Genomic DNA, 17,239 nt, shown 5'->3' on the forward strand with positions numbered 1-17,239 from the left:
GAAAGAAAGAAAGAAAGAAAACAAAACAATAAAAACTATTCAAACTCGATTCAAACTGAAGTTTAGGTAAAAGAAAACCTAAAGAAACAAAAATGAACAGAGTGTCTGTGACCTATGAAAAGATATCAAGCATTGTAACAGATGTATAACTGGAGTCTCAGAAAGAGAAAAAAGAGATAGGGATGGGGAAAAAAAGCATTTTGGAAAAGAATGTACTCCACATCATTCATGAAAATTAATTCAAACTTAAGTATAGACTTGTATGTACGTGCAAATCTGTACAACTTTTGGAAGAAAACATAGGAAAAACTGTTTTTGTCTATTGCACAACCAAACATTTTGACAGAAGAAGGACAAGCCATGAAATAAAAAAAAATGTATACATAAAATTAGACTTTGGAAACAACTAAAAATATTTGCCCTTTAAAGAAAACTGTTAAAGAAAAGTCAAACCACTTAAGTAAAGGAAATACTTTTGATATATATAAATCTGTTAAAAGGCCTGTGTTCAGGAAAGGCAGACACTTCACAAAAGAAAATATAAAATGGCCAATAAATGACATAAAAGATGTTCAACATCTATAGCCATCAAGGAAATTCAAATTAAAACTACAATGATATCTTACTACACACCAGGGGTGTCTAATTTTTTGGCTTTCTTGGGCCACATTGGAAGAAGAATTGTCTTGGGCCACACATAAAATACACTAACACTAATGATAGCTGATGAGCTAAAAAAAATTGCAAAGAAATCTCATAATATTTTAAGAAAGTTTATGAATTTGTGTTGGGCCACATTCAAATGCATCCTGAGTTGTGGGTTGGACAAGCTTGCTATAAATTGTCAGAATGGCTAAAATTAAGAAGTCTAATGGTTCCAAAAGTTGGTTAAGATATGGAGGAACTGGAATGCCCTCATATTGGCAGTGGGAACAAAATGCTACAACCATTTTGGAAAACAATGTGCTGTTTTTGTTATGTTTTGTTTTACAGTTAAACACACACTTACCATGTGATCCAACAATTTCCCTCCTAGGTATTTGCCCAACGTAAACTGAAACACACACTCAGACAATAATTTATATACGAATGTTCATAGCAGCTTTATTCATAATTGCCAAAAACTGGGAACAATCAAAATGCCCATCAACAGGTGAATTAATAAAGAAATGATGGTTTATTCATATAATGGGATCCCGTTTAGTTAAAAGGAACAAACCACTGATACAGGTAACAATGTGGATGAATCTCAAAATCATACTAAAGAGAAAAAAGACAAAGACAGAAGAGTGTCTGTCTGATCTCCTTTAAGATCAATGGTTGCCTGGGACAAGACTGCAAAGAAGCAGGAGAAAACATTTTGGCATGATGGAGATATTTTATTTCATGACTGAGGGGGCAGTTACATGAGTCCATACATATGTAAAAACTCATTGAACTACACACACAGAATGGGTGTATTTGTTGTACAGTTATGTGTTGTTTAATGAAGGGTGTGGATTCTGAGAAATGCATCAGCATGCAATTTAGTGACCATGCCAACATAGAGTGTACTTACACAAGCCTAGATGGTCAGCCTACTACACACACACCTAGGCTAGATGGCATAGCTTATTGCTCTTAGGCTACAAACCTGCAAAGCATGTTACTGTACTGAATACTGTAGGCAATAGTAACACAGTAGTGTTTGTGAACCAAAACACAGAAGAAATAGCTAAAGAGCAGGAAAGGTATAGTAAAAATGCAATATAATCTTATGGGACTACCTTCGAATGTGCAGTCCATCTTTGATTGAAAAGTCACTACGAGGCACGTGACCGTACATAAAATAAGCCTCAGTAAAGTTGTTTTAAAATAAGATTAAAAAGTTCATAAGAGAGGAAACCTATAACTGAGATCAAGAACTTTTATAATAGAATATAAATTCTCATTAAATGAGCAGACACTGTTTTGAAGAATTGATGCTCAACAATCCACAAGCAAGCGTGGTATTTAACTCACGGTTATATGTATGATTTGTCTGTCTGATGATGTTAAATCTTACCTCACTCTTCAATCCAAACCTTATCTTTATTTCCCTGTCTTAGATTGCCCAGTACACTGGGGAAAGATAGCATCAATATTAGGCATACAGATGGTTTGTTAATGGCTGTGTGAAACTAAGAAAAATTATAATGCTCTTCATTATGCAGATTATTATAAAGAGACAATTTGCATATTGATGTAAGTATATTTTGTTCCTAGGGATGTGAGACTCATAATTATTCCTACATTTTTTAACACTCAGGTTGTAAGCCTTTATTTCAAAACATTTAGCATTTATATCCCACTCAAATATAAAATTACAACTCTAGCCAAGTTCTAGGAAACAGCATAAAAAGGGTAATAGAATATATTTTAAGTGATTCAGGTGGAGTGTATTGATTATAGAAGATAACATACATAAATAAAACCTTTTAAAGGTTAATGCTTTCTGTGTCTGTTTGGTAATTCCAAACACCCTCTCTACTCCCACTATTAACCTAGCACATTTAAATGTGGGATTTAAAAATGGCTTACCATAATGCCTTTAGTAGATAAAAGGAACCCTGAATAATGAAATTGAGACAGCTAAGTGTAAAGGGGTCCCTGGAAAAACTCCAACTGGCCTGTGCATTGGGAGGAGTGCGCGCTGGGTTGGGGCCTCAAGAAGTTTGTGCCGTTTGCATGGGAGGAGAGAAGCCTGGCCTCTCCTGTTCCAGGGTGGAACCTGGAATTCAATCTGCTAGGTGGGAAGTCTATCCTAGCAGCACTCTCGCTCTGCTGAGAGTCCCGTTTTCCCTTCTTTTCCTTTTTGCCCAAAAAATTCCATTTTTCTCACCCTTCGAAGTGTCTGTGAGCCTAATCTCTCGTCGCCATGTGACAAGAACCTGGTTTTCAGTTGAACTCAGGAGAAAGTCCTACAACAAAATGTTGATAATAAATAAGGGATGGATACCTAAATTCCTCCTTTTGGTTGTATGGTTACCACTCTCATCACTAACCAGGACTATCCAATTATATAAAAAATGTTCAATAATGATGATGGTAATAAACAGTTGCACAAATTATTAGGAGATTAAATATGGTGGACAAAGCAGTTTTTATTGATACTAGTATTTGTACACATTTATGGAGTACATGTATATTTTGTTATATGCATACACTGTATAATGATCAAGTTTGGGTATTTGGGGTGTGTTGGGAACATTTCAAGTCCTGTCTTCTAGCAACTTTGAAATATATAACTTTGAATATACAATATGCTAACTATGACCATGCTGCTCTGACATTGAACATTAGAATGTATTCCTTCTCACTCACTGTATTTTTGTACGCATTAACCAACCCCTCCCACCCACAGGCATGCCCTTCCCAGCCTCCAGTATCTATTATTATTCTACTCTCTATCTCTATGAGATTAACTTTTTTTAGTTCCTACATATGAGTAAGAACATGCCACGTTTGTCTTTCTGTATCTGCCTTCACTTAGCACTTTCATTTAACATAATGGCCTCCAGTTCCATTCATGTTGCTGTAAATGACACTCTCAGTTTAAAAAAATATTAAAATTAGAGGAAACATTATGAGTTAGTTGAAAAATCAAGGCCGGGAAAGGTGGCTCACGCCTGTAATCTCAGCACTTTGGGAGGCCGAGGTGGGTGGATCACAAGGTCAGGAGATCAAGACCGTCCTGGCTAACACCGTGAAATCCTGTCTTTACTAAAAATACAAAAAATTAGCCGGGCGTGATGGCAGGCGCCTGTAGTCCCAGCTACTCGGGAGGCTGAGGCAGGAGAATGGCGTGAACCCACGAGATGGAGCTTGCAGTGAGCCGAGATCGTGCCACTGCACTCCAGCCTGGGTAACAGAGCAAGACTCCATCTCAAAAAAGAAAAAAAAGAAAAAAGAAAAATCAACCGATATGTATTTCCAGAAAAGAGAAGAAAACCATTATTATACAGATAAATATTCAGAATTTATTTAGTTTGTAAACCTACCTCCTGTCTACTTTAATCTGAAAGAAGTTATATAACATGTAATAATTATGACAGTGTAGGATAAAGGCCCTTATCTCCATTTTGTAGTATCTATCAATTTCTCGGAGGAAGCACTGAACAAAGTGCACTTAATTAAAACCATGTATGGGCTAGGCGTGGTGGTTCATGCCTGTAATCCAATACTTTGGGAGGCCAAGGCAGGCGTATCACCTGAGATCAGAAGTTCAAGACCAGCATGACCAACATGAAAAAACCCTGTCTCTACTAAAAATACAAAAATTGGCTGGGCGTGGAGGCACACACCTGTAGTTCCAGCTACTCAGGAGGCTGAGGCAGGAGAATCACTTGAATCTGGGAAGTTTGGGCAACAGACAGAGACTCCGTCTTAACAAAATAAAACAAAACAAAACACATATGTACATAATTTTGATACTTCATTAACATTCTGGGCTTTCATAACTAAGTAATGAATCAGATATGATAATTCAGATATTTTAGGTTCAATAAGCCCCATATTAGAACTGAATTTCAATGGAAATATTTATAAGACACTTTTGGTTATAGAATGGAATATGTGACCATGTGACTGGGTTACCACTGGGCTCTTCTTTTCTTTAAGCAATAACATTCATCCACACTCTCATGGTAAACACCAGTTGTTGGCATTAAAATTGCTTATACCATACTGGAGCAAATATACAACCTTAGAACACATGAAGACCATCCAAAGATGTTTGTATTAAGAAACCATGGCTTATAAAGAAGAGTATAACTCTGTAATATTAAAAAACATTCTTCAGAAATAAAAAGCCTTCCCAGAAGCAATGCACGAAGTGTATGAAGGAGAAGCTCTTTACGCTTCTGAGTCACTCAAACACTATTTTATTCATCAAAAAAAGAATGTCACTGGGAAACAAGCTATTTTTTCTTCTTCTTTTTTTTTTTTTCTTTTGACATGGATTCTCGTTCTGTTGCCCAGGCTGGAGTGCAGTGACATGATCTTGGCTCACTGCAACCTCTGCCTCCTAGGTTCAAGCGATTCTCCTGCCTTGGCCTCCCAATCTCAAGTAGCTGGGATTATAGGTGTGTGCCACCACACCTGGCTAGTTTTTTGTATTTTTAGAAAAGATGGGGTTTTACCATGTTGCCCAGGCTGGTCTCAAATTCCTGACCTCAGGTGGTTTACCCCCCTTGGCCTCCCAACAGCTGGGATTAGAGGCGTTGGTTTTTTATTTTTTATTTTTGGAGACAGAGTCTCATTCTATCGCCCACGCTGGAGTGCAGTGGCACGATCTCAGCTCACTGCAACCTCGGCTTCTCAGGTTCAAACAATTCTCTGCCTCAGCCTCCTGAGTACCTAGGATTACAGGCGCCCATCACCATACCTGGCTAATTTTTTTGTATTTTTAGTGGAGATGGGTTTTCACCATCTTGGCCAGGCTGGTCTTGAATGCCTGACCTCGCGATCCACCTGTACAAGCGTTGTTTTACATATTGTTTTATCACCCAGGTATTAAACCCAGTACCCAATAGTTACATTTTCTGCTCCCCTCTCTCCTCTCACCCTCCATCCTCAAGCAGGCCCCAGCATCTCTTGTTCCTCCTCTGTGTGTCCATGTGTTCTTATCATTTAGCTCCCACTTATAGGTGAAAACATGTGGTATTTGGTTTTCTGTTTCTGCATTAGTTTGCTAAGGATAATAGCCTCCAGTTCCATCCATGTTCCTACAAAAGACATGATCGTGTTTTTTTTCTGACTGCATAGTATTCCACAGTGTATATGTACCACATTTTCTTCATCTGACCTGTCATTGATAGGCATTTAGGTTGATTCCATGTCTTTGCTATTGTGAATAGTGCTCCAATGAACATTCGCATCATGTGTCTTTATGGTAGAATGATTTATATTCCTCTGGGTATATACCAAGTGATGAAATTGCTGGGTCAAATGACAGTTCTGCTTTTAGCTGTCTGAGGAATTGCCATAGTGCTTTTGATATGGTTAAGCTAAATTACACTCCCACCGACAGTGTAAAAGTGTTTTTTTTTCCTCTGCAACCTCACCAGCATCTGTTATTTTTTGATTTTTTAATAATCATTCTGACTGGTATGAGATGGTATCTCCTTGTAGATTTTATTTGCATTTCTCTAAGATCAGTGATATTGAACTTTTTTTTATATTCTAGTTAGCTGCATGTGTGTCTTCGTTTGAGAAGTGTCCCTGTTCTTTGCCTACTTTTTAATGGGGTTGTTTTTCTCTTCTAAATTTGTTTAAGTTCCTCAAAGGTACTTTGTCAGGTGCATAGTTTGCAAAAATTTTCTCCCATTCTAAATATTGTCTGTTTACTCTGTTGATAGTTTCATTTGCTGTGAAGAAGCTTGTAGGTTTAATTAGATCTCACATGTCAATTTTGGTTTTTGTTGTGATTGCTTTTGGCATCTTTGCCATGAAACTTCGTTTGTTCCCATGTCCAGGATGGTATTGCCTAGGTTGTCTTCCAAGGTTTTTATAATTTTGGGTTTCACATTTAAATCTTTAATCCATCTCGAGTTGATTTTTGTGTATGGTTTAAGAAAGGAGTCTAGCTTCAATCTTTTGCATATGGCTAGCTAGTTATCTCAGCATCGTTTGTTGAATTGGGAGTTATTTACCCATTGCTCATTTTGCTTTGTTGAAGATCAGGTGGTTGTAGATGTGTGGCCTTATTTCTTGGCTTTCTATTTTGTTCCATTGATCTCCAACTGATAAACAACTTCAGCAAAGTTGTGGGATACAAAATCAGTGAACAAAAATCACAGCATTCCTATACACCAACAACAGCCAAACCGAGAGCCAAATCTACAAAGGCAATCCCATTCGCAATTGTCACAAAAAGAGTAAAAAACCCAAGAAAACAGCTAACCAGGGGAGAGGTGAAAGATCTCTACAATGAGAATTACAATACACTGCTCAAAGAAATCAGAGAATAGACAAACAAATGAAAAAAGATTCCATGCTCATGGATAGGAAGAATCAATATCAATAAAATGGCCATACTGCTCAAAGCAATTTATAGATTCAATGCTATCTCTATCAAACTACCAATGACATTTTCACAGAACTAGAAAAAACTATGTTAAAATTAATATGAAACAAACAAACAAAAAAAGCCCAAATAGCCAAGGAAATCCTAAGCAAAAAGAACGAAACTGGAGGCATCACTTTTCCTGATTTCAAACTGTATTACAAGGCTACAGTAACCAAAACAACATGGTGCTGGTACAAACACAGGCACAGAAACGGACCATTTTTAAGAGACTTTGACAATATCTACAAACAGTAAACTTAAGCTAATAATCATAATTTGTACTTTTGTCATTAAGGAATGCACTGAATCAATTGTATTAGTTTTGCGAAACAAGGAGCTCAGAGCTAAGCTACTTAGAACTGTTATCAGGGACTCTGTAATACCATCAGTGACACAGACAGACTCATTCCAGCTTTCTGTTCAGAGGTCCATGGTGCAGCACTCATATGCATGGCTGTTGCCTTATGGTCACAAGTTGGATTGTCTAAAACCAGCATATTAAGTAGGAAGAAGTAGAAGAACAAAAGTTGTTTACCAATGCAACTGAGTCTCTTTTAAAGAGTTTTTCTTGAAGTCTCTCCCAGGACCTTCCACTTTTGTTTCTTTTGTTTCATTGGCCAGAATGATCACATGGCCGCTTCTACCTGCAAAGGAGGTTGGGAAATGCAATTTGTAGCTGGCTACATACAGCTTCAGTGAAAATCAGGTTATATTACAAAAATTGGATGGGAAATAGACATTGAATACGTAAGCAGAAATGTCTGCCATGGTGATTAGCAATTTGCGTGGACAATAGAAATGCTGCATCTGTCGAGCATGATGGGATTATTTTAACTTTCTCTAAGAAACAAAGTCTTTTATACTGAAATTTTAATCTGAATTATTTGCTGTGAGGGTCAATGCTGTGCTTCATTGTTTAGCTTTATTAATCAAATGAATGTGTTTGGAAACAGTTTGTAATACTAGATTTTAAATAAAAATGCTTTCTTTTGGCAACAAGTACACCTGGACAAATCCTGTTTGTAATATAGATTAGCACTTTTGCCAAATTATCTCACAGCATATTATGTACTTAGTGGATATTTTTTCAAAAATTAGATTTGTACATCATATTCCAAATGGTTTGTGTTCATTTAAAAAAAAAAAAAAGAAGTGTAAGTGGCTCTGGTGCCCTGCTATGATGAGGTATTTCCAAAAGTCCTGTAACTAAAACATGGCACTTATAACTAATCCATTTAAAATGAATTGTACATATGTGAGCATTTGCATTAAACATAATTAGCTAACCACAGCCTCTGCTTATGTCTGTATGGTATGTGTAATCTGTTTATAGAACAGGGCAGATGACATAATGTAGATTTTGGCAAATAATCACATTCTCCTTCCACAAATAACATTTGAAATGATAAAAACAACATACAGATGAATAACTCCCAATAGGTAAAATCGTTATAACCCACATTTGCCAACACAGTTTTAATCCCATTTCTTGGCCACATATTTTGAAAGGGAGATGTACAATTCCAGTTTATGGCTCAATATTTCACTTTGACAGAAAGCCACTCTCAGGCATCAACGATTTGAGACCAGGAAACACTGCAGTTGGAAAGGATGAGGGGTGTGTGAAAAAGCTGAAGTCTGGGCTGAGCCACATGCTCCAGGTTAGCCTTGCTAAAAATGCCAACACCAGGATCCAACCCACGGTCTCAACCTCATTGTGCCCACCTCCAAATCCTTTGAAACAGATTCCAATAATAGACGCTCTCTCCTTTCCCCCCAAAAAAGAATGTCATCTTCCTCCCTTCTCTGCTTCCTGCCACATGACAGTGTGGAAGCTCCTATCACATCCCCAAAGTGGAAGGACATATCTCCTCCCTAGTTTTATTTGAACTGATCGATTGCCATTATCACTAATTGGTGTTGCCATTTATCACTAATTTTCATCAATACATCCTCCTAGGATCCCAATTACTGCTAATAGAATTCCCAGTTACTTTCTTATAAGTAAAGTTTCCCATTCCTTGAAGAGAGTCTTTAAATGAACACACGTATCTTCCTGATTATGAAATATTTCCTATTCATTCTAAGTAATTGTGACTATTTAGAAAGGTAAAGGGAAAGATTTTAAATTATCTAAAATTTAGAGATAACAGTTGTTACATTTTTAATGTCTTTTTTTCTATGTATATACATTTAAAAATTCATGACAATTGACAATTGAGATACAGATAATAATATAACTTGTTTTCCAATGTCACTAAATATTCTTTGTAACATTCTAGGTATCTTTAGGGTGCTTGTCATGCCAGAATTGTGCTAATTGGATTGCTATTGTTTTCATTGTTGATATTATAATTAATAGCAATCTTTATACAAAAATAGTATCTGTGTTTTCGATGATTTCCTTAAGCTTGATATATCATTTGTCATGTTTTCAATGCCTAGTAAAAGATGAACAAACTCTCTATGTTGTTTAAAAAGGTATTTACTAATTCACTTAACAAAAACTCTTACTATTACAGGGTAGTATATAAAAAATTGATTTAAATTCTCACTTCAGGCAATTTCTCTTTCCAAAAAGAATGTACAATGACATATACTCTCAACTTTGGCCAGCGGATAGGATTCTAGTTCTCTTCAATCGTTTCTTGCAACCACTCCAGAGAATGTTTGTAATGCAAGGAAGTCCACTTCTTGCAGGTGTCCACAGATTTCCATGCTCTAGCACTTCTATTTCCTGTCAAAAAGATGTTGAGATCCTGCTGTGAACAAGATTTGGGTAGAAGGGGAACATGAGGTCAGCAGTTTGCTTGTACAACCTATTTGATTGGATGAAATTGCCCTTTTATTTAAAAAGGAGATTGTGTCAAACTACCTTATAGAATTGTTGAGGTTTTAGCTAGATAATTGTCTGGTACACAGTGAAAATTCAAATCACATTAAATGTTTTAACCTTAAAGATCCTGAAAGATGGCCTGAGAGACATATATGATAATTCCTTTATATTCAAGAGGCCATGGGATGCTTGGGAAACAAATTAATTAGAATAGGGAATACAACATAATTAACTAACTGCAAAATGTACTTTCATGAGAGGATTAAATAATCAGAGACTATAGTGAGGATGCTAACAACATATTCTCCAACAAATTATTTTCCAGAACATACACTCCAGCATATTCTCCACTGTTGTCCAGGGTGGTTAAGCCACTTGCCCAGGTGTCATATTTAGTTTGTGGTGAAAACAGGATAAGAATTCACTTTTCCCCATGCTGTATGTGGTGTTCTTCTCCTACATCATGTTGCCATTGCAATGTCACCGTGTGCTAACATTTTGTGCTTTTATTTTCATGAGGATTCAGTAGATTTGGGGTGGCGGCCCAGAAATATGTAGTTTTAACAACCTCTTAAATAATTCCTTCCTGTGGACCAACCTTTAAGAAACACTATTTTGAATGATGTGGCTACTTCATTTCTGGCAGTTTTTATTTCCATGTGCTGGCAAAATAGATATAAATGGAGCAAAATCTTTTTAAAAGCATGTTGATGTCTTCAGTTTACAAATTGGTCTATTCCTAATTCCAGAGCTACAGAGAGAATTAATGTTTCTTCTTTGGTTCGGATCAGGTCTGTTTCTTATCTTGCATGAAATTGTTTGTGAGAATTAAGTTGTTATCAATATGGAAGAAAGGTGAAAAACACAAGTTGACATGTATGCCCAACTGGAAAATATATTTAAAGACTTTTTTTTGTATGTATCACCTGTATCGATTTCTACTTAACACAACACCAGTGGAGATGCTATTTCCCAGAATACAGTTCACCACCAGACTCCTCCGTGGTTCCTCCTACCTGGAACATCTTCTGGGGCTGGAGTCTCTGAATTGATGCTGAGAGAGAAAAGCTTAAGGAAGTAATCACCAGCACTCTGGCGACCTCCAAAATCAACTCTGGTGCAAAAGCAAAATTACTGCCTGATTTTCTACAAAGTCTGAGGCCTTGAGGTGGAGGAAAGATGGGGGAAAGAAGAGAAGTTTTCAGGATCAAGACAGTTTTCTGGACCCATGACTGTGCTGGGCCTTTGGATAATGTCAAAAAACAAGTTAAGAAGCTTCCTGTGCACTAAAAATACAGAATTAAATTAAACGTTTTCTTTGTCTCTAAGGACTGACAGGTAACCAAATGAACAATGACAGTCCAAGAGTAATGAGGACTGTCATGGATAATGCATGATACTAAAGGAGACACAGAAGAGAAGTAAATAACCCCATTGCTTAGATAGTATATGCTCTGGGGGAAAAAAAAAAAAAACAAAAAGCAAAACACGGGTCACTGGGAGGTGACTGGCATGACAACATGGCATTCATGCAAAATGTAAGCCGCATCCATAGGCATGGATACAATCCAAAGGAAAAAGACACTATGATACCCGAGCATAAAATCCTTTGTAGACAGCTAAAGAAGAATGACCTCAGGCAATTCATGCAGAAGGGAAATGGGAAAGTAAATTTTAATGGAAGCACATAAAAATGTGAACATACAGTTGTGCGGAAAATGATTTGAAATTGTGTCCTGGTTCTCTCACTACTGAGCTGTGTGTGTCAAGCTATATTCCGTCTCTGGGTCTGATTCCTCAGGCATAAGGCAAGATGGGTGGGCAGGATGGATTCTGAAGTCCACTCCAGCTCTAATATTCTCTGGTTCTGTCTTAGTCATGGGAAGCAGAAACAATACACAGCTTCAGTTAAATAGTCACCATCAAAGAAAGTGGAGCAGCTCTCACCTCTATAGTGAGGGAAGAAAGGAAGAGCCACCGAACAATAGCGGGTCCCCAAAGGAAGCATAGTTGGTGGGTATATTAGAGATGTTGGAAATTTAAAAATAATATATGTCATGTATATTGAGATGTGAAGTTTCAGGCTAATATAATAGCAAAAATGAATAAAGTTATTTTTTCCTGACTTAAAAAACAGTAATAATAAGGAAAAATTCTTTTCCAGAAAGGAAAAGAATGCATTTACAAGTAAAATGAAGCTAAAAGGAATAAAACGAATGGAGCTGATGGTTCTTAGCAGTCATATGTTTGCAAGTCAGCTGTTTATAATAAGCTTAGACTTTAAATTGATTAATTATTTTATTGAGCTGTCTTTTCTTTTGAAAACAGTTATATCAAATAGTGTGAAAATGGATCCAGATGTAGTTGCTTCTTTGAGATTATTGGGACTATATGAGCAAATGGAAGATAGGTCATTTGATTATAAAAATAATTAAGGATTTGTTTTATGTTTGGAAATATCTGAAACAGTTTTAGCATTAAAGGCACAATATGTACATTTTAAAAGACAATTAGCTTATTTGTAGTATTGAATTGGTATTATCACTAACATTGGTATTATCATTATTATTGAAGATTCATGTATTCATGTGGTAATTCATTTTGCAGAGTTAATTACTTATTTCTTCCCTCTAAAATGTAGTAAAAAATGTGTGGCACTATTATCAGTAGCTAAACTTCATAAGGATGTTACAATAGGCCTTTGTTTACAGAGGCAAAAAGATTATGAGACTTTACAGTAACTGAAGAGAGCATTTATTTAATTACAGATATTTTCACTATAATTTTAGAGGAAATACACAATTACATAAACACTGAATATAATATCTTTTTAATTTGCATACTGTAGGATTAAACGTGTACTCTAAAGTAAACCAGAGCCATAATTATACAGACTTTTGAAGTTAATGCCTAATCTTTTCACCAAATATAATAATCTATTATTTTGTTTGTAAATATGTTAGCATATCAACACTTTTAGCCACTAATATATGTTGAATTCTTGAGAATAACTATTTACACTTTCCTATCCTTTTGAAATATCTACATAATTTCACCTGGTTAATATTTTGGAAGAACATAATTGGCAACTTTAAAAAAAATCCTTATTATTAAATTGTATTTGAAGTTCTATGTAGAATACACTGCTTAGTTTGGAATTTATAAAGCTGTATTTCAAGAATCTGTCTTTCTACTTTGAACTATAATTGATATGCTTATGCTATTTAACAATTCTATACACACTGAAGTGGTTTGTTCAGTACATATTGCTAACATATTTTGTACAGTATTTTCTATAATCCATACTTTCATAACTACTGAATAAAATAATTGATTTACTTATTTGAATTTTCTGTAATCTACAGTGGATCTTCAAGCATATGAGGATTTTAAAATCTTAAAAGAGTTTCTGGGGATTACTGTGCATTTCATTTTTTAAAGACTTGATTCTCTTAATAAGTCTTCATCGTCTACTATGATTAAGGCATGAGAATTCACACCCGAACTTATATGAACTCTGCCTTCAGAGAACTTACAAATTAAGGGGAAACAGAACACATGCACCATCAAATAAGATGGAAAGACAATAGAAAGTCATATGTTTTATAACAGAGGAATAAACAAATTCAGAAAACATGAAAATGCAAAAATGATGAGAGCCAGATAAGAAATAAAGGGGCTTGAGTCTCTTCTACTTCCTCCTTAATCCTCACTCTCAGCAAAGAGTTACCTTGCTTCCTGCTTCACTGGGAAAACGAAAGTGATCAAAAGAGAACTTCTGTTAAATACAACCACTACTGCTACTCACCTCCTCGTTCCTATACCATCAACTTCGCATCATCACCAGTTACTGTGGATGACCTCTCCATATCTCTATTCAAGGTCAGTCCCTTCATTTGTTCTCAAAGTTCCATTCCCTCCAGGGACATTTCTCCAGCAACCATCCCCTCTGTGTCCTGCATCATTAAGTTTTCTCTCCCTTTGAATTATACAGAGCAGCATCGAAACATTGCTATTTCTCCCATATATTTTATTTAAAAATTACCTTTTAACCTCATTTTCATCTCCAGCTGACACAATATTCCTTGTCTTCACTTTATAAAACCCCTTGTAAGAATTTTCTCAACTCGCTATTTCCAAAAGAATTTTGAACATGTTCTGGGTGAGGATCCCCCACTCATCTACAAAAAATTCTTTTGTCAAAATCACTATGGATATCTTCTTTGACAGATCCCTTCTTAGTTTTCATCTTCATTGTCTATCAGTTATTTTCAGCATTGGGCACCATCGATGGCTTCCACTTGAAACCCTTTTTCCACTTGGCTTTCAGGATGGCACACACACATGATTTTCCTCTAACTTCCCATCCTTCCCTTCTTAGTATCTGTTACTGTTTCTCCTCATTATCTGACCTCTTCATTGAATCCCAGGACTCAGTCCTTAGATCACTTCATACTGCTGTCCATTCTCACTCCCGTGATGCTCTCACCCAGTCTCCTTGCTTTAGATATCATCTTTACGTTGATGACTCCAGCCTGCAACCCCATCCCACTATCCTACAACCTAGCTGATAAAGTTGCAGAATTAACAAATAAAAATACAAGATACCTAGTGAAATGGGAATTTTGGACCACCAATGAATAATTTTTAGTATAAGTATGTACCATTATTTATCTAGGATATACTTATATTAAACAATTTTTAAATATGAAATTTTAACTTCACTGATAATCCTGTATTTTATCTGATCAGACTACTACCTGACATCTCCAATTTTATGTCAAAAAAATGTCTCAAATGTAAACTATCCTAAACTGTGCTCCACACATTCCAACAAACACCATTTTATCTTGTAGTCTTCCTTGTCTCCGTTAAAGGCAACTCCTTTCTCCCAACTTCTCAGACCCAAATCAGTTATCTTGACTTCTGTCTTATACTCACATACACAGTGAATCCATCATCACATCTCATTATGTCTAACCTCAGATACCACATGTTCAGAATTTGGCCTTTTCTCATCGCCCCTCTGCAGCTACCTTGGCTCCAGCTGCCACAATCTCATCTCCTAATTGTCTCTCTGCTTCAGCCTCTGGCTCCTTTCATTGTGTGTTTTCAAAACAACAACTAAAATACATAAATGGATGGGTAAGGATAGGTGCCAATATAAAGGATGCAACTGCTTCAAAAGATAGTGCCAACCTTAGATACAAAACTTTAGAAATGAAAACATGTGGATTTGAATCTTGTCCAGGTTGTTTTCAATAACTTTTTTAACAAGCAAAACTTTGCCAACCATTAAAGGTTTCTCTATCAAGGTTGATGCTAGGAAGATAAGCCATCATTACACAGCCCTTGTTTGCATCCCTGAAGTCATGTCACGCTGCAGGAAATGTTCCCAAAAATCCTGGCTGCATAACCAAAGCTGAACTCTTTCAAAGTTTGAGAAATTTAAAAAGGTCAACAATTAAAGTAGCTATTAAATAGCTACTTTTCTGCTGTTTTCCTATGTAATAACCATAGATAACACTTATTTAGAATATATGGTGTGTCAGACTCTGCTTTAAGAACTGTATGTAGATTTTGTACTACTGTATCACTATTTGCCAGTGAGGAATAGAAAGATAAAGTGACCTGTCCAGGTAACACAGCTAGGGCCAGGGATCCAGATCAGCAGTATAACCTTGGAGGCCACACTCCTAACCATCACACCACACACATGTAGCTCCAGCAGGTAAAGGGCTCCTTCACCTGACTTGTTTAGAGTCTTCTGTTTGTTTGTTTTTTTCTTTTAGCTATTTGAACTTCTTATTTTCCTTGACATTCCCAGAGCAATAGTTTTCTCTATCATCAGAAAAAAGAAAAAAAGATGTAAATAAACTTGAAAATATAAATTGGCTATTGAAATTCATACACCCAAGCACACACACATATACATTCCCAGAATATGAAAAGGCTATAATGTTGACATCTACAGCTCAACCTGCAGAGATATGTTTGGAAGATTAGAACTTAGTAATTATGCTGAGACTCCTTGAAATCATGTTGGTTAAACAATGTAAGTGTATTCTGAAGCCCAACGGTTATCACTGATGAGTTAAATATCATGGCTTAGTATTATAACGGAGTCTCTCCTCTGATGCTTAAGAGGATTATGCAGCTGTTCTGTGGCTCTTTCCGAATCCCACAACCCCAAGAAGGCTGACAAAGCCCCCTGTTGGAAGCCATCCACAGAAGAACATTGCATTCCTCACAGCCTTTATTAGTCACAGAGGAGAGACTTTTCCAACATGAACAGGCAAAGTGAAAACTCTCGTCAGCAAAGATGAGTCAGAAATTCTGGAGTTTAATTCAGACTGTGCTCATCATCTAGCCATAGGAAAGTTAATCATCACTTAAGACCCCAAGATTTCTCAGCAAGATTAGCTTACAGCATTATTCATAGATCTGTTACACAGTGACAACACAGTACTGTGGAAGTGGCCATGTGGCTATGTGGCCTCACTTTCGGATAGGCTTAGTGCAATCAAATTAGAACTCAGGATTAAGAAACTCATTCAAAACTGCACAACTACATGGAAACCAAACAACCTGCTCCTAAATAACTACTGGGTAAATAACAAAATTAAGGCAGAAATAAATAAGTTCTTCAAAATCAATGACAACAAAGACACAATGTACCAGAATCTCTGAGACACATTTAAAGCAGTGTTTAGAGGGAAATTTATATCACTAAATGCCCACAGGAGAAAGTGGGAAAGATCTAAAATTGAAACCCTAACATCACAATTAAAAGAACTGGAGAAGCAAGAGCAAACAAATACAAAAGCTAGCAGAAGACAAGAAATAACTAAGATCAGAGCAGAACAGAATGAGATAGAGACAAGAAAAACCCTTCAAAAAAAGAGCTGGATTTTTGAAAAGATCAACAAAATAGATAGACTGCAAGCCTGAACAATACAGAAGACAAGAGACAAGAATCAAATAGACACACAAAAAAATGATAAAGAGGTTATCACCACTGATGCCACAGAAATACAAATTATCATCAGAGAATACTATAAACACCTCTACACAACTAAACTAGAAAATGTAGAAGAAATGGATACATTCCTGAAGACATACACCCTTTCAAGTCTAAACCAGGAAGAACTCGAATTACTGAATAAACCAATAAAAAGTTCTGAAATTGAGGCAGTAATTAATACCAACCAAAAAACAAAGCCCAGGACCAGATGGATTCACAGCTGAATTCTACCAGAGGTACAAAGAGGAGCTGGTACCATTCCTTCTGAAACTATTCCAAACAATAGAAAAAG

General features: G+C 36.3%; 1 long non-coding RNA gene across 1 annotated transcript in view; it reads right to left on the bottom strand.

Annotated features, from left to right (window-relative positions):
- LOC105510921 overlaps positions 1-17,239 on the bottom strand; it is a 187,435-nt gene that overhangs the window by 40,681 nt on the left and 129,515 nt on the right. Inside the window, exon 3 of the long non-coding RNA XR_001001632.1 lies at positions 2,045-2,149. This is a non-coding gene — a long non-coding RNA (uncharacterized LOC105510921). The remainder of the gene's footprint in view (positions 1-2,044; positions 2,150-17,239) is intronic.

The sequence above is a fragment of the Colobus angolensis genome, unplaced genomic scaffold (assembly GCF_000951035.1).
Source record: "Colobus angolensis palliatus isolate OR3802 unplaced genomic scaffold, Cang.pa_1.0 Scaffold194, whole genome shotgun sequence".
In the NCBI taxonomy this organism is placed as follows: Eukaryota; Metazoa; Chordata; class Mammalia; order Primates; family Cercopithecidae; genus Colobus; species Colobus angolensis.